The sequence below is a fragment of the Haliotis rufescens genome, unplaced genomic scaffold (assembly GCF_023055435.1).
Source record: "Haliotis rufescens isolate VD_foot unplaced genomic scaffold, xgHalRufe1.0.p SCAF_11, whole genome shotgun sequence".
Classification (NCBI taxonomy): Eukaryota; Metazoa; Mollusca; class Gastropoda; order Lepetellida; family Haliotidae; genus Haliotis; species Haliotis rufescens.
The window spans coordinates 7,156,438-7,177,220 of record NW_025963791.1 but is presented as its reverse complement, the minus strand read 5'-3'; the positions used below and the strand labels follow the sequence as shown (position 1 = coordinate 7,177,220).

Sequence of the window (20,783 nt, the reverse complement as noted above, 5' to 3'; positions counted from 1 at the left end):
ACCAGGTGTATAACTGTGATACAGTACTGGGTTACAGTGTACCCATCTACCTGGTGTATAACTGTGATGCAGTACTGGGTTACAGTGTACCCATCTACCAGGTGTAAAAATGTCATACAGTACTGGGTTACAGTGTACCGATCTACCAGGTGTATAACTGTGATGCAGTACAGGGTTACAGTGTACCCATCTACCAGGTGTATAACTGTGATGCAGTACAGGGTTACAGTGCACCCATCTACCAGGTGTATAACTGTGATGCAGTACAGGGTAAAAGTGTACCCATCTACCTGGTGTAAATCGGCGATACATTACTTGGTTACAGTGTACCCATCTACCAGGTGTAAAAATGTGATACAGTACTGGGTTTCAGTGTACCGATCTACCAGGTGTATAACTGTGATGCAGTACAGGGTTACAGTGCTCCCATGTACCAGGTGTATAACTGTGATACAGTACTGGGTTACAGTGTACCCATCTACCAGGTGTTTAACTGTGAAACAGTTCAGGGTTACAAGTGCGCCCATCTACCAGGTGTAAATTGGCGATACATTACTTGGTTACAGTGTACCCATTTACCAGGTTTATAACTGTGATACAGTACTGGGGTACAGTGTACCCATCTACCAGGTGTATAAGTGTCGTACAGTACTGGGGTACAGTGTACCCATCTACCAGGTGTATAACTGTGATACAGTACTGGTTTACAATGTACCCATCTACCAGGTTTATAACTGTGATGCAGTACAAGGTTACAGTGTACCCATCTAACAGGTTTATAACTGTGATACAGTACTGGGTTACAGTGTACCCATCTAACAGGTTTATAACTGTGATACAGTACTGGGGTACAGTGTACCAATCTACCGGGTGTATAACTGTGATACAGTACAGGGTTACAGTGCATCCATCTACCAGGTTTTATAACTGTGATGCAGTGCAGGGTTACAGTGTACCCATCTACCAGGTGTATAACTGTGATACAGTACAGGGTTACAGTGTATCCAGCTTCGAGGTTTATAACTGTGATACAGTACAGGGTTACAGTGTACCCATCTACCAGGTTTATAACTGGGATACTGTACTGGGTTACAGTGTACTAATCTACCCGGTGTATAACTATGATACAGTACAGGGTTACAGTGCATCCATCTTCGAGGTTTATAACTGTGATACAGTACAGGGGTACAGTGCATCCATCTACCAGGTTTTATAACTGTGATGCAGTACTGGGGTTCAGTGCATCCATCTTCGAGGTTTATAACTTTGATACAGTACAGGGTTACAGTGTACCCATCTACCAGGTTTATAACTGGTATACTGTACTGGGTTACAGTGTACCAATCTACCAGGTGTATAACTGTGATACAGTACAGGGTTACAGTGCATCCATCTACCAGGTTTTATAACTGTGATGCAGTACAGGGTTACAGTGCATCCATCTTCGAGGTTTATAACTGGGATACTGTACTAGGTTACAGTGTACCAATCTACCAGGTGTATAACTATGATACACTACAGGGTTACAGTGTACCCATCTACCGGGTTTATAACTGTGATACAGTACTGGGGTACAGTGTACCCATCTACCAGGTGTATAACTGTGATACAGTACTGGATTACAGTGTACCCATCTACTAGGTTTATAACTGTGATGCAGTACAAGGTTACAGTGTACCCATCCTCCAGGTGTATAACTGTGATGCAGTACAGGGCTACAGTGCTCCCATCTGCCAGGTGTATAACTGTGATGCAGTACAGGGTTACAGTGTACCCATGTACCGGGTGTATAACTGTGATACAGTACTGGGTAAAAGTGTACCCATCTACCTGGTGTAAATCGGCGATACATTACTTGGTTACAGTGTACCCATCTACCAGGTTTATAACTGTGATACAGTACTGGGGTCCAGTGTACCCATCTACCAGGTGTATAACTGTGATACAGTACTGGGTTACAGTGTACCCATCTACCAGGTTTATAACTGTGATACAGTACTGAGGTACAGTGTACCCATCTACCAGGTGTATAACTGTGATACAGTACAGGGTTACAGTGCATCCATCTACCAGGTTGTATAACTGTGATGCAGTGCAGGGTTACAGTGTACCCATCTACCAGGTGTATAACTGTGATACAGTACAGGGTTACAGTGTATCCATCTTCGAGGTTTATAACTGTGATACAGTACAGGGTTACAGTGTACCCATCTACCAGGTTTATAACTGGGATACTGTACTGGGTTACAGTGTACTAATCTACCCGGTGTTTAACTATGATACAGTACAGGGTTACAGTAAATCCATCTTCGAGGTTTATAACTGTGATACAGTACTGGGGTACAGTGCATCCATCTACCAGGTTTTATAACTGTGATGCAGTACTGGGGTTCAGTGCATCCATCTTCGAGGTTTATAACTTTGATACAGTACAGGGTTACAGTGTACCCATCTACCAGGTTTATAACTGGGATACTGTACTGGGTTACAGTGTACCCATCTACCAGGTGTATAAATGTGATGCAGTACAGGGTTACAGTGTACCACTCCACCAGGTGTATTACTGTGATACAGTACAGGGTTACAGTGTACCCATCTAACAGGTGTATAACTGTGATGCAGTACAGGGTTACTGTGTACCCATCTACCAGGTGTTTAACTGGGATACAGTACTGGGTTACAGTATATCCATCTAACAGGTTTATAACTGTGATACAGTACTGGGGTACAGTGCGCCCATCTACCAGGTGTTTAACTGTGATGCAGTACAGGGTTACAATGCGCCCATCTACCAGGTGTATAACTGTGATGCAGTACAGGGTTACAATGCGCCCATCTGCCAGGTGTACAACTACTGAGTTACAGTGCCCCGATTTACCAGATTGAGGTACTTGTCATCGTTGGTCTCATCAATGCGTGGATACAGAGGGCTGTGAATACCGGTGTGATTCTCCCAACTGCCGTGCAGGTCATAGGTCATCACACTGATGAAGTCCAAGATCCTAGGCAGCATCAAAACACAACATGATGCAGGACCAGAATAAAGTTTGTTTGTTGATCGTATCGCACTCAGCAATATTCCAGCTATATGACGGGAGTCTGTAAATAATCGAGTTGGGACCAGAGAATCCAGTGATTGATATCATGAGCTTATATATCGACGTACGCAATTGGGATACGATGACATGCATCAACCAAGTCAGCGAGCCTTACAACCCAATCCCGTTAGTCGTCTCGTAAGACAAGCATAGTCACCTTTTACGGCAAGCATGGGTTGCTGAAGACCTATTCTAACCCGGTTCTTCACGGGTCACCAGAATATAGAGGAGCATGGATCCGGCGAGTACATCTACTTATAAATACTTGCCACATCTACTTAATATTGTGTTAGTGACAAGTCTGTAGGGTTGTTTGTTTGGTTAGAAACTGAATATTACTCGGGCAATGCCATTTTTTCAGTATATTTTCGAAAACAAATTTACCTGAAAATTAATCCTTTCACCTGATATGATGGTCACTCACTCACTTATAACCTCTTCCCGACCATGTGACTTACATTCCTTACCCTGAAATTTCCGGGATTTCGTATGCAGTGTCAATGTTGGGTTTTCCCGCCGCCACGGCCGCCGTCAACATTAGTCGGGGTCTACCAGATTGCTGCGCTTCCACCACAAAGGCATCGTACAGTGCCTGAAACCACGAACCCACAATCATAGGTTTCTGGCGTGCACAAGGGGTGCAACTCTGCACAGCGAATCGCCCTAGACAACTAGGCCCACCCGTGCCCCCCGTAAATAATCTAGTCTGACAAACCAGTGGTTGATATTGTAAGCACCACCCCACAACGTCTGGTTTTGGTGACAAGCAATCAACCAAATATCCGAGTCCGATCCATTTAGTCGTCGCTTACGACAAGCAATAGAGAGTTCGGGACATATCTGTTGAAATTGATAACGTCACCTACACGAAGACTCGACCCCCTGTCGATCAATGATAGGCGCGAAGACACCGCAAACCAACCAGGATGCGCATATAACTGTAAGTAATTTGGTCAAAGAAGCCTCCTTAATATTCTTTGTTGATAAAGTTTGCGTCAAACAATATACCAAAGTGACAATTATAATTGTTTTACCATATTAAATAACAAGTGGTTGTAAATGGCAACCGTGATATGTTTCGAAAATATCCTAAACTTACAAAACCAAGGTGAATGTGGTACAACAAGAGGGCTTTTTGCATGACCGTTTGCGCGAAGACGGAACAAAGTTGATAAAATGGTCACGCGGGGGGCACGAGTCGTTATTCGGCTTGTCCCGGAATAGCACAAGTAGTCACGCGTGGGATCTCTTCTAACCCGGCTCACGTGTTACCTGAAGCAATTCGGTAAAGTGATGTCTATCCTCTGGTGGACCGCCTCTGTTTGCAGGATACTCCCAGTCAACATCCACGCCATCGAAGTTGTTGTCTCGGACGAATTTGACAACGGAGTCCGCGAACTCCTTCCTCCCGGAGGGAGTGTGGGACATCTCATGGAACGGCATCGACTTAAGATTCCAGCCCCCAACAGCAAGCAGGGTCTTCATGCTAGGATTGATATTCTTCAACGCCATAAAACGCTCGAACCTGCATCGAAAATGTTAATCGAACAGGTAATTACTGCATTACTGTGAGTGAGTGAGTGAGTGAGTGAGTGAGTGAGTGAGTGAGTGAGTTGGGTTTAACACCACTTTTAACCGTATTCTAGTTATATCATGGCGTGTCAGCTTGAGGTGGGAGGAAAGCCCGAAGTGATGCAGGTCTCAGAAGTTTACCACTGTGGTAACACCCACTAGCACGGATATGGTGCCGAAACACGTAGAAACACAATCGCTGACGGGCATTATAGGAAATATAGAACCCTGAACAATAATATGTTCACCTGATTTTTAAAAAGTTTACATCACTTACATAACTTACTGTGGAAGTACATTGGGGCTAACCACCTAACGAGCACGGGTATGACGCTGAGAAACTCAGCTTCATAATCGGGGTGAATCTGGGATTCGAACCCACGATCAAAGTTGGTGGAATGAATATCCTGCTTTGAGCAAAATAAATTTATCATTCTGTAATTAATCGTTTACTGCTGAATGTTCGAGATGGTGGTCGATGTCAGTCATTTTTTGAGACTCAGTTACACTCACATTCCTCTTTTCCAGGCTGTGGACAGGTCATTCCATTCAAAAGCTTTGATCCTGTTGCCTAGCAACGTGGCAAAGGCGTACACGTAGTGTGTGCAGAGGTGAGCGTCAACATTCTCCGGCGTGTATTTCCCTTTATCGGGACGATACTGAGACCAGTTGGTGTAGTAACACACTCTCCTGAGGTCTGAACCTGTAACATGATGGATAACATGTATGACAGTTGATGTAGTAACACATTCTCCTGTGCCCTGAACATATAACATGATGGATGACATGTATGACAGTTGGTGTAGTAACACACTCTTCTGTGCCCTGAACCTGTACCATGATGGATGACATGTATGACAGTTGGTGTAGTAACACACTCTCCTGTGCCCTGAACCTGTACCATGATGGATGACATGTATGACAGTTGGTGTAGTAACACACTCTCCTGTGCCCTGAACCTGTAACATGATGGATGACATGTATGACAGTTGGTGTAGTAACACACTCTCCTGTGCCTTGTCAGAACATTGTTTTCTGCGAGGCTGATTATGGGTGTGTGAAGCTACAGTCACACAGACGATGCGACCGCGATGCAACCTCTTGGCGACTGATTCCTTTGCGACCGACTGGCGATCGCTGAGACCGGTGCAACTACTTCTGCCCCTATTTGGAATGAGGGTATGACCGCCGATCAATCAGCGATAGGCTTTGAAACTTGTCAGTGATCGATCGGCAACTGTTTACCGCAGATACGGCGAAATGTTTGCAACTGGTTGAGAACGATCGGTGACTAGTCAGCGAATGTTCGGTGACTTGTTGCAACTGAACGGGGACTGGTCGGTGACTAGTTGTCGATCGATCACCGATCAAAACATAATGCATATAAAAGGGACCCCGGTTCTTTTCTGAATGAAACAACTTCTTTGTTGTCAAGATGTTAACAGCAGAACAGTTGCAGTTGCCCCGCCTGTAAAGAATAAATCAAAATGCTGCAGTTGCTGCCATGATGATGTACAGAAGAATGAGAAGGACAAGGCGAAGGCAGTATGAGCTGAGACCTTGGATAGCAAGAAAGCCACAGCTAAGAGACTATTGGAATCTGAAGGTAGAGTTGGAGGGAGAAAGTCGTGGTGATTTCGAGGGTTTCCTCAGAATGGAGCCTGTCAACATCGGACATCTCTAGCTCTTACTCCTCATCAGGTATCCGCCTCTTCTTTTGTTGAGATGTTGTTGGGTGTGGCTCCATTGTAGCAGACCTGTGCACCACAGCAGTTGTCTCTATTGTATCTTCTACAATTTCTGGTTCTTTAAGTTTCCTCCCTTTACGGACCATAGTGAAGAATGGAAATAATTGACGTGAACTGTCTGAGTACTTATGACAAAACGATGCTGTAAGGCAAAGTCAGGTCTTTTTATAGATTGTGACATGTTGCAAACCCAACGGCGAATGATCGACGCACGCTTGGGAACCACTTTGCCACCGATCGACAACCAGTCACCGATGAAGCGCAGGTCGATCAACGCCTCATCACTGATCAAGCACCGATAGGTCGTCACTAGGTTGCAAAGTGTCAACACCTTTGTGTAGACGAAACCGATCGCCGCACAGTGGAAACCAATCTGCGATTAAAATAACACCACTTGGGGACCTCTAGGGGACCTTTAGGAGACCAATGAAACCTCAGTGCGACCAAATCGGTCGCAGCCAGTCTTTTGTGCATGTTTAAAAGACTGGTTGCGGCCGAATGGGTTTTGAAACCGCTCTGAAACCTTGTAGCGACCTCAGTGAAACCTTTCAGAGACCCCTGAAACCTCATTGCAATTGTCAAATATTTTGGTCGCCAGGAGGTTGCATCGCGGTCGCATTGTCTGTGTGACTGAGGCTTTAGCGACCGACCATTTGTCTTGAACAAATTATTCAAAAACACTTGCGGCCATGTTTAACTCATTTAAGCCAAATGTCTGTAATGATGACGCCATTTGTCTAAAACCTGCAAGTGATATATTGTGTCAACATAGTGTCAACATGTATGATAGGTTAATAACAACATTATTAAGTTCTCGATAAATAAAGATGTGTCGTTTCGAGTTGGCCCAAAATGGCCGCCATCACACCCCATCCTATATGTACACTGCCAAAGTTCTCTCTGGTGTCGTGTTTATATTATATACACCTGTGTTGTGGCCTCTGCAGTCCATATATTCATATATATCTATCCGAGTTCGAAATTAATTACCGAGTCATTTGTGCAATCTTAATAACGATCGAAAATGATACAATTGTTTCTTTTATCAATGATAAAAATTGGGCAAAATGATGTTTTCTAATAAGCTTGCTGTGATAAAACATGAAAGAATGTGGACATTATGAAAAGATGGTATAATCAAACGGATACACAGGAGTGTTTGTCAAGACACGGTTATCTTACCTTGGACAGCGTGCAGTGCCAGGAAGATGCCTCCCGCCACGGGGAGCAGCAACAGGGATACCCGGGGGATCATCTGGAAGACAAATGGAGATGGAAATATGGAATGATGTAGTGGCGTGGACTATATACCGGACTCAAGATAAAAACTAAACAACCCCAGATAACGTACATGTAGGTCATCGAGTGTTTCCTCACGTGGCCCTGTGCCTAGTGATTGTGTGGCGTAAGTAATGACAAAAACCCAGTCATGATCATAAGAAATCCGTTATACAATACCGACCATATCATGAGCATGTGTTTATGAATCACTATCAAATAGTGATCACACCAGGTTTTCGCGAATATGTAAGCGTATACTGTCCCATCGGTAGCAAACGTCACAAGCACATGCAAAGGCAAATCAATTGTTTACCGGCTAAAACACGGAAACATATGATACAAGATAAAATAGCGAATTGAATCGGACATACGTTTTGTCACTGTTGCGTCAAATTTGGAACTGTCCTCCACTTGACTACCACAAAACGTTTTAAAAGCTTTCCTAAAGACCCTGAATGTTGTAACCATGATGGCGCCTTTTAAAATCTTTGTTGAAAGAGCATGCTCAAACGTTGTGAAATGTTGACATCAAATTCTGAAGCTGTTGGAATAGTGCAAGACATAAAGGGAAGGTTGAATATTGGAAAGTTGAAGTCATCCTTGTCGGTCACCCCTCAGTTGTGAGACGTCTTATTCCGTTATTAGGTAAGAATGTGTGCAATAGTAATTGTTACCTGTCATGCTGTCATATGGATATTATACTGAATCTTTATGCCATGATCTAAATATGAAAAAGATGAGGCGGTTTCCTGGTCTCTTATATTTCTAGCTCAGGTGGGTAAATCAGTGGAAGGGATTTTTTTTGCTATTTGATGGTTAATGAAGGTTTTCAGGTCATCGATATAACTGAAGCTTAAGGTCAACGTTTGGGACAAATTCCCTTGTTTAGATTTTGCCAATCCGCGCAGAAATCCCGATTCATGTGTATAATGACACGGGTCAGCAGGGTGGGTATGCCTACTTCTTGCCTAGATATCCTGTCTCCAGCTTCCTCGCAGATGTTAGCTTTGAGAAAGTCCACCATTTCACGTATTGTTTCCTCAGTAAGCTTCGGATGACATTTGCTTCCATATTTGACAACCTGTCTTGAACCTTTTACGATAGAGATGTAACTATATCTATGGTCACCAAGTTTGTCGAGTGGTACTTCGCTCTAACATTCTTTCAAATCACATAATATTGGCATGCAAAAATATATTTACATATAAAACTTGCAAATGAACTGACTGGTTGATATATTTGAGCAAGAACAGTTCCCACTTCTGTGTAGATATATTTTCGCATTTAGTTAACGCGGTGGCAACTGTAGCCTGATGGTGTCGCCTTATGATGATGAGATATTGATATGTACACCTTACTGCCAACTATAATGTGCTATCTGTTGTATAGGTATGTAACATACACCTATAAATATAAGATTACATGTTATATGTCATTATGTATAAATATGTAACAACATCTACAGAATTGAATAAAAAAAGTTTCAAAAAAGTTGTCCAGTGAGGTTGTGGTGTACAAATAGAAAAATCAATTATTTTGACATAATGAGCTCGGCTATTTTCTGAGATTAAAAAACATTATGGTTAATCTTTGAGACATTAATTCAGTTGACCCAGCAGCATGTCACTCCAAGAACCTTAGTTGATCTACCAATCTTTATTCATGACACGAAGCAGCTCAACGTTATATTTAACAGATAGTGCACACTGAACTGAATAAAAGAAGTTATAACATCACGATTGCAAGATACTGTGTTCTTTTGTTGTTTAACGCCGCACTCAGCAACAACGACGACAATCTGTAAAAAAATGAAGTCTGGACCTGACAAACCAATGATTGATAGTGTGAGCAGCGATCGGGATTCGATGAAATTCAATCAACCAAATCGCCGACTCTTACAACAAACATGTTGCTAAGGAGCTATTCTAATCTGAAAAGCACATTGGCCTCACGAAAGAAGAACTTTGATATAAATCTAATCATATAATTTAAATTACTGAATTTTGTTTATAAATATGAGTATCAAGCAAGAAAGGAAAGCGTCAGTAGGAGAAATGTATATTGCTTATACGATGCCAGAAACATCCCGTTATCTCGAACTTCTCTTAATCAAAGATTCCGTTTGTCTCGAACAACGGATAATTCCATACATTTCCGAGTGAGTCAGTTGGGTTTAACGCCGCTTTGAACAGTACTCCAGTTACATAACGGCGTGACGACTGAACGTGGCAGGAAAGCCAGATTTGATGCAGTTGGTCCCAGACGTTTACCACTTTGGTGAAACCTACGAGCACGGGCATGGTGCTGACAAACCAAGAAACATAATCGGGGATTCGAACCCACAATCATAGGTTCCTGGCGCGCCTAAGAAACGCAACTCTGCACACCGAATTGCGGCGCCTTAGACGACTTGTCCACCTGTGTATACTATTCCGATGGTATTAAGGACTTTCTGTATAAACATATATTTGCATGCTAGCACTCATGATAATTCAGGCATGTTTAATTATTTTCTTTACATATAATTTATAATATTGGGAATTATTGCTCTATTTCGAATGGACTATGGATATAACATTATATACATACTGCACCAGGTACAAGTCCCGCCTCTATCCCACCAGTGCATCCCATTTGCATTATTGGCATTATTTCAAAACTTAAGACAAAAATAAATAATGATAAAAAATATGAAATTTTTCAAATGCCGTTTTACCTATTTTAATTACAAGTTTACTTAACTTGTGATGTACGTGTCATGTGAGTGACAGCCACCTTAGCAAAACACCTCCGCATTGTTCGATGAGCCCCTTTAACAAGTTTAAAGGAAGAGAAGCAGTGTCGTTTGCATTTGTCATAAAGCACCGACAGAGCTGAATAGGCTTATAATACATGACAAGGAAACATTTGAATACACGTGTGAGATGTAATCTCCTCTTTAAAATACGCATGGAGCCAAGCGGAATATAAGCAAATACCATCGGCGTGAATTAACAAGGATAAGCTTTATAACAGCGACACTGACAAGAATGCCTGTGCAGATGGCTACAGACAATCATCTAAATCATAGATGTCGCTGAATCCTGGTAACGGTGTGGTGTTCAGAGATGCTACTTCCTTATCTAATTTCATTGGTCTGTACTAGAGATATGGATATGTACCGGGATGTTTCATGTGGACTACAGAATGTTTCAGAAACTAAGGGCTCAGTCATCATGTCCTGGTGCTTAACATAACGTGGTTGTATAATATTGTATCTGCATGGTCAAAAAGTTTTCTTTCCCAGATCTTATCATAAGTGCGACAGTGCACATTTTGATGTTCGCATCAGGGCAAATAATGACAAGAAGAAATGACAGAAAAAGGATCTTTTCCTCTTTCTCTCGTGTGTGTGTATGTATGTTGAATAACGCCGCACTCAGCAATATTCAATCCCTATGATAGAGTCTGGAACAGACAATCTAATGATTTATATAATGAGTAACGCCCTCGGGGGTACTATGGCTCGCCAGTAATCAAGTCACTGAGCCTGACCACCCGATCCATTTAGTCGCTTCTTACGACAAACATTGGTTGCTGTGGACCAGTAATTCCAACTGGACCAGAGACTAAACTGTAAAAATATGTTTAGACAAGACATGTTTAGATCCAAACATGTTCAGGTGTGTGTTTAAATCCTAAACGTAAAACACATTTGGTGACTTCAATCAAAACACGTTAAGGGTCTAAACACATGAAATGAGCTATCTTCTCACAGCCTAGTTAACACTAGGTAAACACCATCTAACACAACAACCCCATAATCCAAACATGTTTAAATGAAGAGCATACCATTGGATATTAAGTCAAATATTGATAAGATATAAAAATGAAATTAAAATTAAATGTACAAATAACGTATATACCTCTAGGCCTTACATTGAACTTGGTACAATATTAACATAAAGATGAACAAAAAACACACAAAAAAAGCTAAGTTAATGGTGACGAGGAAAATTGAAATCTATGACAACCACCGAAGCACGGTGAAGTAAGGTGAATGAGTACTTATCAAAAGGTTAAAGTGTTTCATAAATGTATTGGAGCAATATGTTTAATATACTCAACCGCAAAATAAAATTCTACATACAATGCGGATGACGTTAAGACCATAAAAGATATGTAGATACTATTAACAAATGCTAACAGCGAAAAAATTGATGGGTGTTGATTGTCTGATAGCCATCTGTGTTTACTGAAAAAATCCCAGAAAAACAGAAAAATTAAACGTGTCAGTTGTGTCTATCAATAGCGTATGTGGCCACCGTCAGTTGCGACACAGGCCGCACATCGCCGTCTCATTCAGTCGACAGATCTTTGGAAGAAGGCTTCAGGAATCCCGTTCCATTCCCGAACCAAAAAGGCTTCCAGTTCCTGAAGTGTATGTGGCTGCCTTGAAGCCTGAAGACGTCCCCCAATCTCGTCCTAGACATGCTAAATTGGCGCCATGTCCGGCGACAAAGACTCCATAGAGTCCACAGAGACCCGTGCTGTATGGGGACAAGCGTTATCCTGCTGAAAGACCTGGGGTTGAGGGTGAACCAGGAAGAGAGGTCTGACGTGATTACGAAGAACATCATCCCTATACACCACAAAAGTCACACGCTGACGGAACACATTAAGATGGGTCCTGTGATGATAACTGAAGTCTCTCCACACCATGACGCTTGCTCCCCCCACCCCTGTCGGCCTGTAAGACTTAGCGGTTGGCGTAACGCTCATTGCGTCGTTTCACACTGATGTGGCCATCGGCGTGAGAAAGGATGAACCTTGATTCGTCTGAGAAGACAACTTGTTACCACTGTTGACGTCGCCAACGCTGTGTTGTTCAGCCCACTGACGTTGAGTTAGTGTGGGCCCGACGTAAGGACGACGACATCTGATTCCCGCCGCTGACGACGAACTTAGTCGGCTTACACGGTATGACGTGGACCTTGAATGACTGCAGCTGTCTGTGTTGGGTGTCAGCCGGGTGTAACGGTCCTGCGTTGGAGCAGTCCAGAGTCCCTCGCCTCTGCAGTTGCCACTGCAGTTGCCGCTGATCCGGCCTGAAGCATCCCAATAGCAACGCCTCTATGGAGTTCCTTTAAGCGAACCTTGTTTCCTGTCTTTTTTCAAAGTCGAGTGCGAAATGCTTGGTGTTTTATTATATGGTGGCTTATACAGGATGGACGAGTGGGAAAATGCACGAATTTTTGCTTGTGATTTGAGCTGCACGTGCAAAAAAAACCAACGTCAAACGAGACGAAATGATAGCGTTCCTGCAACGTGCTCAAAATGAATGATGTAAATAGTGAACCGTGTTTCTTCAATGCGTCTGTTTACGTTTGTATACATTTCTTTTCACAAGTTACCGTTTTGTGCATTTCACAAACATAAAAAATGACTTTCCTTTGAGCGTTTCTTTTGCGTTTGATTATAGTATTTCTGTCAAACAGGACATGGAGGCTGACATTGAAATCACAATGCATGTCTAACCACTACAGATAGTCCAGGCAATCTAGGCCATTTGTGCACTCAACTTGGAACAAATTGCAAAAGAATTTATTTCACCACGATGCATTTCTACAAGGTCCTGAAAACAACATACTAAAAGTCCCAAGCAATCCCAGTTTTGGAGTTGTCTAATTTGCATTTGCCAATATGGCCACCAATTATCAATATATCTTCCATATTTCAGATGAGGTTCAATGTTTTGATGAAAACAGCATGTGTTGTATTGCGAAATAGCCGTGTTATGTTTCTCAAAAGATATTCACAACTACAGAACGTTTTCGACTATTGACAAATCTACAAAAACTCAAGAAGGCAACCAATTTCAAGATGGCCGACAAGTTTCCTAAATGTGTGTTTACACTTTTGAATTACTTGATAGGGCACGTTGATCAAGTTCTTTGATCAGACAAGTAATGTCATGATGATTACATACGATGGTCAGTGGGAACAACTAAAACTTTTCACTTTGTACAGCCAGGCTTTGGATGACAGCTGGCTGGGACAGACTCCAATTCGGTTTCCTCTTTTTCAGTTTGTGCAGCCTACCAAGACAAACATCACGCACTGACGTAACCCACTCTAAAAGACTTTCAACATGTTCCTCTTCCCTTTTTTTCCCATGTTTTATGGCACGTGCTTCTATAACATCCATAATGGTGTTAATGTTGTGATCCCAACTTGTAGGAAGCAGCTAATGATATTTTGGTCCATATTTGAACAACTGACAAAGGTTGTCATTGTCAACTGTGATTTTATGGTTAGTAGCAGTATGACAAGTCTTGGAGTCTGATTCTGGTCTGGCCAAACATTTCAAAGCAGTATCTTGAACTATACACTCCAGTCGATACTGTGGCTCTTGCTGTTTGTAAACTGATCCATCAGCGAAAGTTTCTGGAGTCGTTTAATTTCTTTCAATGACACATGAGGCTGTTACAGGTCCCACATATTGACCCTAAACACGATAACCTCGTCATTATAGGACAAGAAACATGTTTATGTTTGTCATGTATTTAGGATCGATACATACTTTCAGTGTGTAAAATTTAAATGTCATGGAATATTAGCGGGAATATTTCTCACTGCAACAATATTCACGCATATATGTATATGGTTCGGCAATGCTTTGTGTTCTCTCCCAGTCTTGTTATGACTTGATATCATATCTGTATGTGGTACAATGCTTTGTGTTCTCTTCCAGTCTTGTATGACTTGATATCATATCTGTATGTGGCACGGCAATGCTTTTGTGTTCTCTCCCAGTCTTGTAATGACTTGATATCATATCTGTATGTGGTACAATGCTTTGTGTTCTCTTCCAGTCTTGTATGACTTGATATCATATCTGTATGTGGCACGGCAATGCTAAGTATTCTCCTCAAGTCTTGTAATGACTTAATACCATTTCCTTTAAATTCTATATATGCTATTTGTAAACATTAACATGAATTGATATGACAAATCGTGGCTCAATAGTTTTCTCTTGACCCAGAACGTGAGATCGACAGTAGACTTTGTTTTGACCCGGGTTAGAATTGGTCTTGAGCAACCCATACTTGTAGTACGGGATCGGGTGGTCAGTATATCTGTCTAGGTTGGTGCATGTCATCGGATCCCGTATGAAGTATGTAGGTCGATGCTCATGATGTCAATGACTGGATCATCTGATCCAGACTATTTACAAACTGCCGTCATAGAACTGGAATATTGATCCGTGCAGCGTTAAACAACAAATAAACAAACGAAATAAACAAACAAGAACAAATGTACTTTCAAAGCAGCAGTACCCTAGCACTAAGCAACCCTATCATTCCGAAAAAAATCAATTTGCGTTTTCCTTTTGCTAAACATGCATGGTAGCTTAGTTCCAAGTAACAAATCACGCCCACAGATAACCTCTGTATATGACTGCTTCGCAATATGTTCTGTTCACACTAACTCATATTTTGACAATGATCCAACAAAGTATTCTTTCATTGAGATGGATAATTCAAACCACTGAGTGTTCAAAACAATAAGAAATTCTTCCTCCTTCAAAACACACAAGTGTCATCATGGCCCCTCATATTATGTAAAAAAATTCTAATTCCGATGGAAGTGTGTACAAATATATAAACCATCACACTGTTCTACTTACGACTGATGTTCTTGCACTATCTGTCAGCCAAAATATGTTTCCGAATACTCCTTCTCTGGCATAATGACCATTGACCAAAGCCCACCCTCAAGGTTTTTTTTGGGAGAGCCATAGACTTGGCGAACACCTACCTTACTGTGAAGACCATCAACAATAAAGGTTTTCAGTGTGCAATCTGTCAACAATTGAAAGGCTGTTTAGACTTGCGTTGCGTACTGTTATGGTTTCCAGCGTCTAAGACTGCGGTCATAGATTATCTCCCAAAGATAAGAACTGGTGGTGCAGCCTCGGCAGTTATCTAATGTAATTGTTATGCTTTTATAAGCAACATTGGTGTCCGCCAAGGGAGTATTCAAGCCCCTTTCTATTATCCTTTTTCACAAATGAATTAGCGTATTAATTCAAAAATAATTGCACTAATGGTATACGAATAGATTCTGAACTATTAAATTATGTTTGCTTCTTTTCGATTATGATATTGTCATGTTCTAGAGCGCAATACCTAGCTTGCAAAAGGAAATAAATATATTAGAAAGTTATTGTGGGTGGAACTTACTGTTAATATAGATAAAACAAAAGTTGTAGTTTTTAAAAATGGTTGTAACTGATCTAGAAAAGAAACATTGCACTAAAGAGGGGAACCTGCAGTTGTTGTTTCATTTTATAAATACTAAGGTGTAGTAAGTGAATGAGTGAGTTTTTACGCCGCTTTTTGAAATATTCCAGCAATATCACGGCGGTAAACATCGGAAATCGGCTTCACACATTGTACCCTTATCGGGAATCTAACGCTTTAACCACTAGCCTACCCGACCGCACCACTTAGGTGTCTGTTTTACAAGTAGATTAACTAGGTCAAAGAATGCACATAAAAATTCATTAAAGCCAAAATATGCTTTGTAGGTATATTAGGAACTCGTAGAGTTTTGGACAATATTACATATGATGTTTCCTATAAACTAATTGATTAAAAGGTAAGCCGGATTCTGTATGAATAAGAGATTAGGCCCATGGGGGCTAGAACATTTGGATGTTATTGAAAAGGTAAATTTAAATGCATTTATTTAGAGGTTTATTAAATAAAGGGTAAGTTGCTAACATCTGCGCCCGTCTACAAGAAAGCTTAGAAATGTTATAATGTGATGGTTCTCTACGACAGCTATGGGAAAAGGAATTTTTGGTAAAACTTGAAAGGACAATATTTTTTCCAGAACATTTTCGGAACCGATGATTTTTTAACCTCACGCCAAACCCATCATGTTATCGAAAACTTGCTGTTTCTATTATATTACTTATAGGCTGGCGTACCAAAATATATGATAGTGAATTTCTAGGTTTGAACATACTCTTTGGTTTCATCAAAGTGGAAAACGTCTGAGACCTGCATCCCTTCGGGCCTTCCTCTCGCATCAAGCTGACACGCCGAGGTATAACTGGAATACTGTTCAGAGCTGCGTTAAACTCACTAACTCATGCTATTCAGCCTACTTGTGGCCTGATTCGATCGATCTTAGTGCTACATATGCACTTCAGCTAAGACTTACGATCATCGTTGCTCTAAGATTGGTCTAACTATAATGCTGATGACTTCGGTTTAATACAACATCCATTCACCCACTACCATATACCAGGTGATGCAATTCGGCGTGCGTTACTTATTTATTTATCTGATGATTGTGGGTTCAAATCCCTGATTCGCTCTGATTATGGTTTGTCGGCACCACACTTTTGATTGTGGGTTGCACCCAAGTGGTAACATTGTTAGACCCCCATCACTTCTTGCTTTCCTCCCACATTAAGCCGACACGAGATAACATAATTGTCCAGAGCGGCGTTACAACCCAACTCATTCATTCACTCACGCTCGTGGATTTCACCAAAGTGACCTGAGGTATTCAACACTAAACACTTCATATTATCCCTACAAAAACACTAAAAATACCCCTATTTAAACACTTAAAATTACCCCTATAAAAACAAATGAAATGATGAATTAGAATGGTAAGCTATAAACAAAATTCCATTTAGAGCTTTGCAAAATTCGAACTATAGATGTTTTAATATTTTATCTTACATTGAAACCTGCAAACTAAATCAGTACTTTTTAAGATTGGATATGAAGACAGTGATATGTGCTCTTTTTGTAACTCGGAAATTTTATGCCGTACTCATTCCTTTTATAAATGCAAGAAGATACTCGATACATGGAAACAGGTGTTCAATTAATAGGAATATAAACAGGAATATATATTGTAATTTACAACATTACGAAATGTTGCTTTGATTTTCCGAAAAAAAACCGAAATGAACATCTTAATCTTCTAATTACAGTTGTCAAACATAATCTTTTCATTTTAAGCACATTTACAGATAGTTCTGGATTTGAATTGTTACAAAGGGAAATTATTAAAGCATATGACGTTGGTAAAGTCTATTAGGCCGTGGGCTAGGTATGACCCACGAGCACCCCCCACACATCCAAACCCCACTTAATTTTTTTAAAGCCCATAAACATACTAAACATGATTTTGAATGTTAACAAGAAAAAAGTTGGGACGAACTTGTTGTTACAGCCTTTCAAAGTATGGTACCCTATATCGCGTTTTCGCCCGGTTTTGCCGTATATCACTTGGGGGTATGATTACGTTTTGGGTTGTCATCTCACTAGTGATCCACTGATCGTCAAGTGTGATATACCACTGGAATCCATATATAAATACCTCTCCAATGAGGTATCAATAATTGGTATTGAGTGAATATGGACCAACCCATGGCAAATCGAACGTCATACATCCCGACGAAACTAAATTCTTCTCGCAGAAACCTTTAATCCGGTATATGTTCTAGGTACGTGTGCCTGATTCCACTATAATTTTCTTACACATGTTCCAGTACATCTCTTGAAGTACTTACTTAACATGTGATGTTACCAGGTGAAAATCTTTTGCACAATTTGGAACAAATTTACTCTTATAATGTCAGAGTAGGATACCTAATATTGCATTCTCGGCTTAGCTACATCGGAACAACGCTTGGATGTATGCTCAGGATTTGGCTTGTCATCTTGTGTGTTATTCACCGACCTTGATGTGTTATATGCTATAGGAAACCTTATATAAACACCATAATTTGATGTAGGCTGATTATTGATCTACTTTTGGACAATCGTATAGAATACTTCTTGACAAATCTGATATCACTCACTTTTGTATGCATATAAGAGGTTCACAGCATAATGCTCGAGTCGATTTCAGAATTTTGAATGAAATGAACCTATTTGTAACATATTCAAGATGGCAACCATAAAGCTGTGCAAAAAAACTTATCATAATGTAAATGTTATTTATTTCAGCAAATATACAAATCAATTTCTTGGACGCAGGCTTGATATTTTGACAAATTTTGCCATTTCAAGTTGAGTTTCAGATGTTTTAGTACAGCTACTAGTTAAGGTGAATTTGCTGGGGGCACCCACAAAGGTAAAAGACGAATTCACTTACTAACATTTAATTCATACATCACTTAGCTACTTAAGTTTCCAGTTTACAGAAATTGTCAAAATGCAAATCGTCCGAATCGTATATGAATGGCTTGAACTGAACAGGGACCATGCATTCACAGAAATAAATTATATTCCAATTACATACTTAAGATTCTCTTACAGAATACCCAAGTTAATATGTAGGGAAATGTCCCACCTTATAAGAATGTCATCACCATGATTATGTGTCTTTTGAGGTTGAACTGTTGTGACTGAGACCAACATCTTATACAACCGGGAACAACTCGAAGACAGCTTTGACATCTCAACCAAAACGGAAACGTATCCCCAGTGATCCAGAGCCAGTGTGCATCATACATGTGCCTGGCTTGAAGTATGGCCCACTACAACATCTGAGCAAAGCCAAAAATCCTGATGAGAAGATGGAAAAGCTGAAGGAGCGATCAAAAAGCGCAGAAGGATGGCAGAACCTCCAGAAACGCCAAATCAAATGGAAGTGTCATGTACAAGCTTGCCGGCAGTTTTGGAAGAAACCCATGGCTATCACAGAGAATATTATCAGCGTTTTATAATGAACCTTGACAGTTTGTAACAACCTGAAATTGAATCTTAGGAACTAGCTTGCCGCCCAATTCAGCGTCCATCCTATGAGCCCATCATCTTCCAACCTGACTGCATCTTTTGTACTTCGTATTCATAAAAGAAATTCAAGTCAAAAGGAAGCTGGACAACAGAAGGGCTCACAAACTTCAGTCGGGATGGATAGCAGCATGTCATTGAAGTAGCTCAACGTCAAAACGATGAGCCTCTCCTGCTGCGGATCAGAGGGAAGGATCTATTTACCTGTGAAGCAAAATATCACAAGTCGTGCCGAACTGGTGACATACAGATTCCTGAGAAATGGCGGAGCTCTCAATCGTCGGAAGTTATCAACAGCAAGATACTGAAAGAGAAGAAGTTCTACTGAAGGTGCATACCGATAGTCTTCAGGACACTGCACACCCAAACCCAGACTACAGGAGTACCAAGTTAAAGAAGAAAATTGTCACATGGGACATTTCCAATCATTCATCGTGTACAACAGATTAATGTTGACTCAGCTGTGAGAAACGCCTACCAATTAGGTTCGACTGACACGCTTGTACTTTTCTTCTTTAACTTGGTTCTCCAGTAGTCTTCTCTTTCAGTTTCTTGCTGTTGATAACTTCCGACACTGATATCATTGCTTTCTTGTGTGCCTCTTCTATTTGATGCTGTCTAAGGTGTTCCTACAGTGAGAGCTCCGAAATTTCTCAGGAATCTGTAAGTAACCAGTTTGGCACGACGTTTTGACGTTGAGCTACTTCAATGACATGCTGCCATCCATCCCGACTGAAGTTTGTGAGCCCTTCTGTTGTCCAGCTTCCTTTTGACTTGAATGTTTTCATGAATACAAAGTACAAAAGATGCAGTTAGGTTGGAAGATGATGGGCTCATAGGATGGACGCTGAATTGGCCGGCAAGCTAGTTCCTAAGATTCAATTTCAGGTTGTTTTAAACGGACAAGGTTCATTGTAAAACGCTGATAATATTCTCTGTGATAGCCATGGGTTTCTCCCAAAACTGCCGGCAAGCTTGTACATGACACTTCACTTGATTTGGCGTTTCTGGAGGTTCTGCCATCCTTCTGCGCTTTTTGATCGCTCCTTCAGCTTTTCCATCTTCTCATCAGGATCTTTGGCTTTGCTCAGATGTTGTAGTGGGCCATACTTCAAGCCAGGTACACGTATGATGCACACTGGCTCTGGATCACTGGGAATACGTTTCCGTTTTGGTTGAGATGTCAAAGCTGTCTTCGAGTTGTTCCCGGTTGTATAAGATGTTGGTCTCAGTCACAACAGTTCAACCTCAAAAGACACATAATCATGGTGATG

The 20,783-nt window shown here is 41.1% G+C and overlaps 1 pseudogene; it reads right to left on the bottom strand.

Moving 5' to 3' along the window:
- Positions 1-20,783, bottom strand: part of LOC124134340 — a 49,216-nt pseudogene that overhangs the window by 16,882 nt on the left and 11,551 nt on the right.